This window comes from Corylus avellana, chromosome ca10 (assembly GCF_901000735.1).
Source record: "Corylus avellana chromosome ca10, CavTom2PMs-1.0".
Classification (NCBI taxonomy): Eukaryota; Viridiplantae; Streptophyta; class Magnoliopsida; order Fagales; family Betulaceae; genus Corylus; species Corylus avellana.
In genome coordinates, this window is record NC_081550.1 from 1,361,620 (window position 1) to 1,373,616 (window position 11,997).

Here is an 11,997-nt window from a genome sequence, read left to right on the forward strand (position 1 = left end):
AAGCGGAACGCATGGCATTCGAGAGGTACCTAGTTTTGGGTCTTTTAGTTCTTCATGTCTCATTGACAAACACCATTGCTGTTAGACCAAACCATTACAGTACTGCTTCGCTCAGCCGGAGCAGTTTCCCGGAAGGTTTCATTTTTGGGACGGCATCAGCGTCTTATCAGGTATGCCCCAGATTTCTATATATATATATATAGTTTTTCTGACATTTCTCAAGCATATATATATATATGCATGATGATGTGTGTTGTTTGTAATTCCAGTTTGAAGGTGCTGCAAAAGAAGATGGTAAAGGGGCATCTATATGGGACACTTACACCCATACATATCCAGGTCTCTCTTCTCAAATTAAATGAAATTTTGACTTACAAATACGTATGTTATAGATATTGTGTGGAATAGATTCATCGCTCAAAAGGAGAAAAAAAAATAACAAAACAAAAAGATATATATATATCCCCCAAACCTAAGCAGAGAAATACCCACAAAGGGGTTTTCTTTTAAACGCCGAAGGCAATCAGAATTGTTTAACTCCCTTTTTAATTTTTTTTTTTTTTTTTTTTTTTTCATAACTGAATATTCAAGTTAAAATCTTCAAACTACAACACTAGTTGTCTATATTATGGAGTATGGTGGTGAGGCATATTTGATATTTTTAGTTAATTTAATTTTGACCTCAATTATTAGAGCAGAAAACTCCTTATCTAAATACTATATATTTTGCAATGAAATTGCAGGTAAGATAACGGATCATAGTACTGGAGATGTAGCTGTTGATCAATATCACCGCTACAAGGTATGGTACCATGGTGCACGCACAATATAAAAGAAACAAAGAAAATTAAGAAACTCACATTAACTCCTAGTTGTCAATTAATTTCAAAGATATATATATCCTTGATAATTTTTTAACATTTAATATTCTCTAAATTATTTATGATACAGGAAGATGTTCACCTTATGAAGAAAATGGGTTTAGATGGATACAGATTGTCAATCTCATGGTCCCGAGTTTTACCAAGTAAGTTTCCCATTTCTCATTTGCATCAATCCATTCTTTGTCATAAAAGTTCATACAAAAAAAAAAAAAAAATATGCAACATCTTCCTTTGTGACAGATGGAAAGCTAAGTGGGGGTGTGAATAGGGAAGGAATTAAATACTACAACAACCTCATCAATGAGCTCCTAGCCAAAGGTCATATATATTCTTTTATTTTTTTTAATTTTTTTTTTATAATGGCAAAGATCATATATATATATGCTCATGATTTACGATCTATAGTTAATTAGTATATATAATTGAATGCAGGTGTAAAGCCTTTTGTGACACTCTTCCACTGGGATCTTCCCCAAGCCTTAGAAGATGAGTATGGCGGTTTCTTAAGTCCTCAAATTGTGTGAGTCACGAATTACTTATAAAAATGGTTCTCTATTCACCTCATTAACGGACTTTCACATATTATTAATATCACGATCATTGTTTTAAGTTGAGAACTCATTTTCAAGGGAAAAAGGAAAAGAAAAAAAAAACTATATTTACCTCTCAATTTATCACATAATTTATGATGTTCTCCTTAATTTTTATTTTTTTATTTTTTTATTTTATTTTATTTTATTTTATTTTTTTTAATTTAGTTAATGTACCATACCGATCTAATATTGGGATTACAATGTCCTTGATCAGTGCTTTTGTCCTTTAGAGGCAAAATGGGGACATTGTCGCGTAATAGTAGATTTGTAAGGTACATTATTGAAATTGAAAGATTAAAGGAGATATTGTAAATTGCATGGTAGAATGAAGAAGATAAATTTAGTTTTTCAAAAAATAAAATGAAAATGGAGAACCCAAGATGATGGATGCTAATTAATACTCTTCTGTACTGTTCATACTTGAGATTGCAAACATTTTGGGAGGATCCACATTCGATCAAGAACTTCATTTATTTTCTCTTATGTTTAATTCCACTAAGAGCATTCATAGTGGTTTATGTATATTGTTATGCAAAATGGCTAATCGAAACCCACTTTATCAAATTATCTATTTTTTAAAATTTATTTATATCATTTAAATTTTTTATTTTTTTTTATAAGGATTATACTTTTTCTAAAGATCCTACTTTTCAACTTTTTGGAAAAAGATATGTGCAGAGAAAAATAGTAGGAGAAACATTTAAAAAAAAAAGAGATGTGGAGAGAGAAATAGTATATTAATGAAATGCATGTGTGAAAGCTACATGTGGTGAATTGTTCACAAATGCAAAAAATATATATATTTTACATTGAGATGCATAGTCCAATGTAGAGGATTTTTTAGTGTTTTGCTTATCTATTTTAGATAAAAATAGGAAATGGCTAAGTCATTGTAAGTACTCTAAGACAGTCATTTATTTTACGTTATTGGCCTGTTAACAATATGAAACATTTTGCAAGTTGGACTCTGTTTCATTTATTGGTTTAGCCTTACAGATCATATAATTGAATGAACTTAAAAATTTCCTTGCTCGAATTAATTATAAATAAGTGGATCAAGCTTGAATTTTTTAGTTGAAAGTGGATTTGGATTTACTAGGATTGGAATACATGTCTCTTATGTTCCTTTATGAAATAAAGGGTCAGTTTAGTTTCAATTAAAACTGAACTTAAGCAATTCTTAAACAACTGCACTCTCAAGTCAAGTTCTGAATAAATTTTTTTGTTGTTGTTTATTCTTGTATAAATAAAAGCCATGATTTTCGGGACTATGCTGAGCTTTGCTTCAACGAATTTGGTGATCGAGTGAAGAACTGGGTTACCATAAATGAGCCAACGTCTTACAGTTTAAGTGGTTATGAAGGCGGGTCATTTGCACCAGGTCGATGTTCTGATCGGAATAATTGCGCTGCCGGAAATTCTAGCACGGAGCCATATTTGGTGATACACCACGAGCTTCTTGCTCATGCAGCCGCCGTTGAAGTGTACAGGCAAAAATATCAGGTTCTATATATAAATTGAAATCAAAATGTTTATTGTATATCGTAAATAATATTCACCATGTGTCAATTATAGATAAGTGATGGAAAATTATTTCATATTATAATCATAAATAATGTGAATTACCACACTTTTATCCAACTACTATTTCATGCCACTAAAATGTTAAATATTTGTAGGCAAAACAAAAAGGGTGTATAGGGATAGTGCTAGTAGCAAGCTGGGCGGAGCCATACTCTAACACTAGGGAAGATCGTAATGCAGCACTCCGAAACCTTGATTTCGTGTTTGGATGGTAAATGATCCTTCAATTTTTTTTTTTTGGTGATATTTTACTATTTTTTTATTACAATATATATATATGAGTAAGCTTTATTGAAAACCTAATAAATAAAAAAATAGAGAACATAAGGGTACAGCAATATGGCACTACGATCCCTCAAATAGAGGGAATAGAATTCCCGAAGCTTCAAAATTTTATTTTATTATCTATTTAAAAGAAACTCATTGTAGATTATCACATTAGCTTGTGAATAATTTTATAGTAAAATTATTGTAGGTTAATGGACCCTTTGACAAATGGTGACTATCCACGTAGCATGCAATCTCTTGTCGGAAACCGATTACCCAAGTTCTCAAAAGAGCAATCCAATATTCTAAATGGGTCGTTTGATTTTATTGGATTGAACTACTACACTACTAGTTATGCAGCCAATGCACCCCAACCCAATGCTGTAAATGCAAGCCACACAACAGATATGTGTGTTAATCGTTCAAGTAAGTACATGCTACAAACTCAACGCTCGATGTTTTACGATTGCCATATAATTAAATTGATGTTGAAGTAAAAATTAGCACTTAATTTGTTTTAACAAGTACTGATTAAATATTTGATTTCATGGTCACTCATCAAATTATATAATAGTCGTATAACAGTTTACTATATAGTATTTCTTTTGATATTATGATTATAATTGGTTATGAAACTAATAAGAATTTGACTTGATGTGGCTGCAGACGAGCGAAATGGCATTCCCATTGGTCCAAAGGTGTGTACCAAATAAATCAATCCCTTTCCATGTACTTAATTTAATTGAAGATACAATATTGTACTAACTTGCCTATATATATATATGCTGCAGGCTGCTTCCGATTGGCTCTATGTGTATCCGAGAGGAATACACAATATTTTGCTATACACAAAGAGAAAGTATAATAATCCGCTAATTTACGTCACCGAGAATGGTAATTAAATTCTCAATACCATAATTAAGAATATATAATATGGTACTTATATTTCCTTTAAAGCTAATTAATTAAGATGATCCCCATATCACAGGAATTGATGATGCTTCATTGTCGCTGGAGGAAGCCTTTGTGGACAAGCATAGAATTGATTATTTCTATCACCACCTTAAGTATGTTAATAAAGCTATCAAGTAAGTGCTTTAACTACACACTCTATCTCTTTATATATATATATATATATATATATATATATATGAGTTTTCAACAAAATTTAAATTTATTTGGGTTTTCTCTTTTGTATAGGCATGGAGTTAATGTGAAAGGATACTTTGCGTGGGCACTAACGGACAACTTCGAATGGATTAATGGTTACACCTTTCGATTTGGTATGTACTATGTGGATTACAAGAACGGGTTGAAAAGACATCCAAAACTGTCAGCCCATTGGTTCAAAAGCTTCTTGAAGAAATAGAGTGTGTGTGCAGTGCAGTAGTCATTTATTTCGATTAGGTTTCGTTGTGTCTGTCACTATTGCTATTTGATGGGTTTGTCACGTAGCATACTTTATTTAATTATCCTTGTTGCTTTAGGAGTGGGTCTCATTGACGTTAAGTCAAACTATCTTTATTGCTTTAAGAGTCTTAGGTAGTGTGAAGTCCTTTTACATTTTGGACTATATTTACCCTTATTGCTTTAAGAGTCATAGTCAGTGTAAAGTCCTTTTACGTATTGGACTATATTTTATGCTGTAAGTTTAGTCTTTAAATGTTGCATTGCTATTGAATAAAAGGTAGTCAAGAATTTATTCAAACTTTATGTTTATAATATGCTCATAATTTACGATCTATAGCTAGTATATATAATTTAATATTGTAGGTGTAAAGCCTTTTAATTATGACACTCTTCCACTGGGATCTTCCCTAAGCTTTAGAAGACGTGTATGGCAGTTTCTTAAGTCCTCAAATTATGTGAGTGGCTTATTACTTTTATGGTTCTCTATTCACTTGATTTACAAACTTTTACATGCATATTAATATCGCGATCATAGTTTTAAGTGGAGAACAATTTTTCGAAGGAAAAAATAAAAGGGAGAAGTGATATTTATCCCCCTCAATTTATCACTCAATTTGCAAGGTTTCTCCCATTCTTTTAATTTGGTTAATGTACCTTACTGATCTATCATTGAGATTTCTGTTTGTACGTAATATCTGGTTTTCTAGTTGGGGATTGTGGTTTTGTGGTTGGGGGTGATTTCTTTGGCTGTGGTTTTCTTGGGTCAATTGGGTCATTTGGGAGATGTGTTGGTTGTGTTGTTCTTGCTTCGGGTGTCTTTGGATTGCTGTTGGGTTTACTCATTGAGAGTGGCAAGGGAGAAGGGAAGAAAACCATAAGTTAAAAACAATAAATAAATAAATATATTGCAAAATAATATTTTAAAAAAGTAGAGAGTGAAATAGATAATTTGTTGGAGTTTGAATTGAAAAGATAAGAATTAAAATAGAAAAATGTATTTTTGGTATCTAAAATAACTAGTGTTGCTAGAGATGTTCTTATGGGATAAGTGTTTCTATCCTAGTCTCAATGGTCCAGTTCCAACTGAAACTGGACCTAAACCAATTCCTAAATAAATGCACACTCTGAAGTCAAGGTCTAAATAATTTGCTAATTCTTTTTTACGTGTATTTTTGTTAAAAAAAAAAAAAAAGTGATGATTATCGGGACTATGCTGAGCTTTGCTTCAAGGAATTTGGCGATCGGGTGAGGCGTTGGATTACAATAAATGACCCAACAAGCTACTGTGTTGGTGGTTATGCAAGTGGGTTCTAAGCACTGGGTTCGATGTTCTAATTGGCAAAATTTGAATTGCACAAATGGAAATTCCAGTACAGAGCCATATTTGGTGACACACCACGAGCTTCTTGCTCATGCAGCTACCGTTAAATTATACAAGCAAAAATATCAGGTTCCATATATAAATTGAAAGCAAAATATTTAATTAATGTATATCCTAAACAATATTCACCATATGCGCCGTATGTGCAAGCAAGACAGAAAGGGTGAATAGGGATAACGCTAGTGATAGGTTGGATGGTGCCATACTCTAACGCCAAGCATAATTGTAATGCTGCAATACGAGCCCTTGATTTCTGGTTTGGATGGTAAGTGTTGCTTAATGGTTTTTTTTTTTTTTTTACCAATTATCGATACTAGAGTTAGTTGAGACTGTCATATCAGTACTATCAGATAAAAATGTGATTTCTAACATCACTATTTTTTTTTTCTTTTTTTTTTTCTTACTATGAAAAATCTATGAGATTTTTTTTTCTAATAAATACAAGCAGAACATAAGGGTGCAATAAGCCCCCACAACCCCTCAAATAGCATGAATAAAATCTTCTCAATTTCTTACATTAATAATATACATGGTATCATGTTATTTAAACTAACAACGGCTCTGGGGTAAACGAGGCCATTACTTGAGTAGTTTTTTTTTTTTTTTTTTTTTGACCAATTCTACATTGTAACATTAGTTTGTAAATCAAAAGTTATAATATTCTAAGTATAAATGGACAAACCCAATTTATGTTTTAAAGTACAATGGATTAAAAGCTTTTATCAAATTGCCAAATGCGAAAAATCCAATAAGTTCAATAACTTTTCAGGTTGAATTAAGAAATGCCCAAAAGTTGAATTAAGTCACCAATACAAGTAAATGTTTACTATATTAATTTCTAGGCACGACATTTATTATATCAATGGATTATTGCAGATTTATGGAACCCTTGACCAATGGTGACTATCCACATATCATGCGATCTATTGTTGGAAACCGATTACCCAAGCTCTCAAAAGAGCAATCCAATATTGTAAATGGGTCGTTTGATTTTATTGAATTAAACTACTATACCTCTAATTATGCAGCCTATACACCTCAACACAATGCTGTAAATGCAAGCTACACAAAGGATATGCATGTTAATCTTTCAAGTAGATGGTACAAAACTCAACGTAACGCTTGAAGTTATGATTATGATTTGCTTTTGAACTCATAAAAATTATACCATGCCTTTTGGATGCGGCTGCATTCGAGCGACATGGGATTTTCATTGGTTCAAAGGTGTGTACCAAATAAATCAATCCCTTTTCTTGTACTTTAATTGTAGATGCAATATAGTACTAATTTGTCAAGCTAACATGCACAAATACTTTAATTTTGAGCTTATCCTCGGATTTGCTAAGGTGATGTATTGCAAATTTTGTTAGATTATTAATTAAATGATTAAATCAATTATTTCCTATCAACTTAAACTTTTGATATTAGTAGTAATTGAATTTAGTATTATAGAAAAAGTCATGATTTCAAACATTGTCACCATTCACATTCACCATCAATTTCAATTAAATAATCTACATGTTAGGTTTGAGGCCACACGTTAGAGTAAGTGTTAAACTATTAATTAAATGATTAAACCAACAATTTTCTATCAACTAAAACTTTTGAAATAAGTGATGATTTAACAAATCTTGACTCGGATCATACATATCAAAATAAGTTATAGCTTTACGTTAATTATTACTTCCCATTGCTTGGGTTGATACATCTTAATTAGTCGACATAAAAGGCTCGACAAAATTCTCTGGTAAAACTCCTAATTACCAGCTCCATTTCTTTAAATTATCGCAATAATGCAGGCTGCTTCTGATTGGCTCTATGTATATCCAAGAGGAATATGAGATCTTTTGCTATACATCAAGACAAGGTATCATAATCCACCAATTTACATCACAGAGAATGGTGATTAAATTCTCAATGCCATAGTTAAGAATATATAATATGGTAGTTATATTTCCTTGAAAGCTACTGAATTAAGATCCCCATATCACAGGAATTGATGAGTTCAATGACGCCTCAATGTCGCTTGAGGAAGCCCTTGTCGAAAACCATAGAATTGATCATTACTATCGCCATCTTTTCTACCTTAATCGAGCTATTAAGTAAGTGCTTAATTAACAAGACTCTCTCTCTTTGTCTCTCTCTCTCTCTCTCTCTCATTTGAAGTTCCTCTTTAATTTGTATAGGGATGGGGTTAACGTGAAGGGATATTTTGCGTGGTCACTATTGGACAACTTCGAATGGGCTAATGGTTACACCGTTCGATTTGGCATCAACTACGTGGATTACAAGAACGGGTTGAACAGACACCCAAAACTGTCAGCACATTGGTTCAAAAGCTTCTTGAAGAAACAGACATAATATCCATGCATGTGCTCCTTGAATATATATAATGTCACAGTTCTTTAGGTGCATCCAGACCCATATGCTTGTCTAGTAATGAATTGCTTTATATGTAGTACATTAGAAAGCCCTTCTCCTAATTAATGGCGTTAAGCATGTCCTAATCAGTTGAAAACTTTTTGTTCATATGTGATACATGCATATGGCATGCTGGCGAAATACTTGCATATGATTACAGTCTAGAAGCACCAAGTAACATACCATTCACGCGTGAATAGGGACATGTCAATAGTGTTACTGTTTACAAGTCCTTATTCACGAGTAAATAAGGACCTTTAAACAGTAACACTATTCACATGTGAATATGGACGTTTAAACAGTAACACTATTCACACTTACATGTATTGACCGTTTTACAGACGAAAAATAATGAATTTTGTCTAAATATGGAAAGTGTTGGATTCAGATTGAATGGTTTGTAACTACCTTACGTACCTTAACTTAGGTAAAGGATTTGTATATATAGAATATTCAGTTACAAAGGATAATGAAGTACCTCATGAGTATTTATATAACAAGATGATCATGTAGTAGACATATTCTTGACAAACTTTGTTTTTCAATGACCAATACCAAACTAAGATGCATATGTTTCTTGCTAGCCATATCATATGCGCTGAGTGATAGATTTGTTGGTGGAAGAAAATAGTCAGTTAAGCATAAAGGAACTATCAAAACTATTGAGGTCATACTGAATATTAAATTTTTCTTATTTTTATTTGATTCAAGATAATCTTCATCTCTTTTCTTTTTCTTTTTAGTCGCTATATAATATTTTTGGAAAAATTTCAAGCTTGCTTATCCATGGTCTACTAAAATCGTTGCAGGATATGAATGGTGATGTAATAGACTGTATAAATATTTACCAACAACCTACTTTCGACCATCTATTACTCAAGAATCATATTGTTAGAAAATTAATATGCACAGCAAAATGGAACAGTACTTTATTTGCACAGCAATCAAATGCTCCAATGAATTTCTTCCTTTTCCCAGTGATGGAATACACTACCAGAAATATTACTGGAGTAATATTCACAAAATCCACAGTCTAAGAGTACCACCAATGAAAAATATATTGAAAGAGAGAGTCGTTTTCTGTTTTTCTTTTTCATACGTCTCTCAAACCATTCTCTATAGGAGAGTATTTATACTATCACCCATTTAAATGAAGATAGCAGTTTTGTTTTTAAAAATAACTGACAATGTCAGTTTCCTACTTACAAGCTAAATGTTGTATTACTTGGTTTTGTACACGTAGAGGCGTGCCTTTTGTGGACGCCTTATCTTATTTTCAACACATATTATACAGGTTGCTTTATTATTGTCTCACGTGTTCCCTTGTTTAAACGATGTGTATAATTGATAACACAGTTAAAACGTATAGCTACAAATTTTATAATTTTTACAGTTTTTCTTCTTTTTGGGTGAGCTGTCACTTCATATGATGGTGTTAAGTCCAAGAAAAACAAAGACCTAGCTATGATTGATCATTACTATGAAATGCTTTAGAAATTTTGCGTTTGGGGCTTTATTCGAGCAATTGAGGAATAAGACTAACATATATAGTAATTTGTTTGTTGTTAATCAGATGAAACCAAAGTCCATTCCAAATGTAACAAAAGGAAAATTCAACGATGCTGAGATGTTTCAAGGTTTCCTTGATATTGGGGAATGCCCTAAAGGAACAATCCCAGTTAGACATGCACAAGAGGATGAATATTATGCACATCGTGCTTTACCCTCAGTTCCACGTCGAATAAACCTTAATCTCCAACATGAGGATTATGGTTTCAGAGGTACTAGGGTATGTATTATCATGACAAACTAATTTTTTTTTTTTTTTTTTCTTTTGTACATATATATAAATTATATTTTAAATCAGTACGCTAGAGTTGGTCTGGCGGGTGGCAGCTACCTAGGAGGACATGCATTAATTAACGTATGGAACCCTATGACAAAACATGTGAAGTCAGCATTGCTCAAATATGGCTTAGATCAGGTCCTTCAAATCCAGAAAACACCATTGAAGCTGGATGGATTGTAAGTTTGACTAAATATTGTTCTTCCTTGAAAGATAAACGTCAATTAAGTTTAACAATTGCTTTTGATTTTGAGTGTAAATCTAAATGTTGAAACAATTAGAAACTTTCGGATTTCAATTGTGGGGAAGAAAATTGATGTCATAATGAAATTCAAAACATAAATGTAAAATACAGATCAAGCATTTTGAGGATAATTTCTCACCAATAATTTTATGATTTCCAGGGTTAATTTGAAGGACGTGAATAAAACCAAGTTATACATACACTAGACTGTAAGTTGGCGTATTTCTTTTCATGATATAACTTAAATCAACATTAGGAATTAATCCCCATCAAAGCACTATTATATATTACATACATGCTACCATATTCAAGATTGGTGGTTCAGTGATCCCAAAAAAAATTTCAAATTGGTCAGGTACACACTAGCTAGAGCATGGGGGTTTGAATCCTGCATTAATGGAAATCTCAATGCCTAATTCGTGTAAACCACAATAGGTCTCATTGATGTTCTGATGGGGTTAGGTTAGCCTATAAACCAATCGGATTTAAGGGATCACTTGCTATTTTTACCATCTAGGCTCCTCTTGTGTTACCCCCTCCTACCCTTTTGAATAGAAAAAAATAAAATAAAAATAAATTGCATACATGCTTGTGAAACGAAGAGATCATCTCAAGTTTCAAGCTAATCCTTAGTATGCATGCACGTGTCAAATCGCTAATCAAGCTACAGATGTGGTTGTAAGAGAGATGGAGGCCAAACAACTGGGTGCTACAATCTCGACTGTCCTGGTTTCGTGCAAGTAAACCATAAAGTTGCACTTGGTTCTTTCATAAAGCCTGTTTCAACCTACGGTGCGAAACAATACGAAATGAGGTTTCAAATATATAGGGTAAATTCTCTTTACATTTTTGGTGTAAATTCATTTTTCTATTAGAGTAAATTGTCTATACATATTTCTCACTAAATTTCCCAACTTATCTGCTTCAATCGTCTGATGGGCATTGGTGGGTAAAAGTGCAAGATCAGGTACTTGGATATTGGCCTAGCTCCATCGTCCCAAAATTACAAAACGCTGCTGCCAAAGTTAGCTGGGGTGGGCAAATTTATGACTCATGGCAAAATGATCGTCACACATCAACTCAAATGGGGAGTGGGCATTTTCCGAGTGAAGGCTATGAAAAAGCAAGTTATTTTCGCAATATTCAATACATGGATATCAAAGGAAATCTCATTGATGTTGATTCGAAAGCTCTGGTACCATATGTAACAGCTCATATATGCTATGATGTAAAAGAAGCAAATGGTAACAATGGAGGCTATAGAACCCATTTCTATTTTGGGGGTCCTGGGTTTTTAGCAAATTGTTATTAATTAGAAGGGGAATTAGAAAAATTGCTATTATTAGTACCAATAAATCACATATTAG

At 32.6% G+C, this 11,997-nt stretch overlaps 2 pseudogenes; both read left to right on the forward strand.

Annotated features, from left to right (window-relative positions):
• On the forward strand, nt 1–4,814 carry LOC132163336 (beta-glucosidase 13-like; annotated as a pseudogene).
• A 305-nt stretch (nt 4,815–5,119) lies between these two features.
• Nucleotides 5,120–8,480, forward strand: LOC132163726 (beta-glucosidase 12-like; annotated as a pseudogene).
• Nucleotides 8,481–11,997: the final 3,517 nt, after the last annotated feature.